This window comes from Jaculus jaculus, chromosome 12 (assembly GCF_020740685.1).
Source record: "Jaculus jaculus isolate mJacJac1 chromosome 12, mJacJac1.mat.Y.cur, whole genome shotgun sequence".
Classification (NCBI taxonomy): Eukaryota; Metazoa; Chordata; class Mammalia; order Rodentia; family Dipodidae; genus Jaculus; species Jaculus jaculus.
Genome location: NC_059113.1, coordinates 39123943 through 39124171, shown reverse-complemented (window position 1 = coordinate 39124171; position 229 = coordinate 39123943).

Genomic DNA, 229 nt, shown 5'->3' with positions numbered 1-229 from the left:
TTCTTTAGTACTCTGCTTGCATAACAATATGTATTTGTGGTTTCAGTGTGCATTAGTGAAGATAAAATACTAAGAAATACTGTTTTTGAATAACATATGCAAGTGCTGAAAGATGAATAAACCAAGGAGACTACAGTGTAGGCATAATAGTCCTGATAAGGGACTTGAATTTTCTTTTTACTTTCTACAAGATAAAGATATTTTTGTGTTAACTATATAGCTTAAGAGT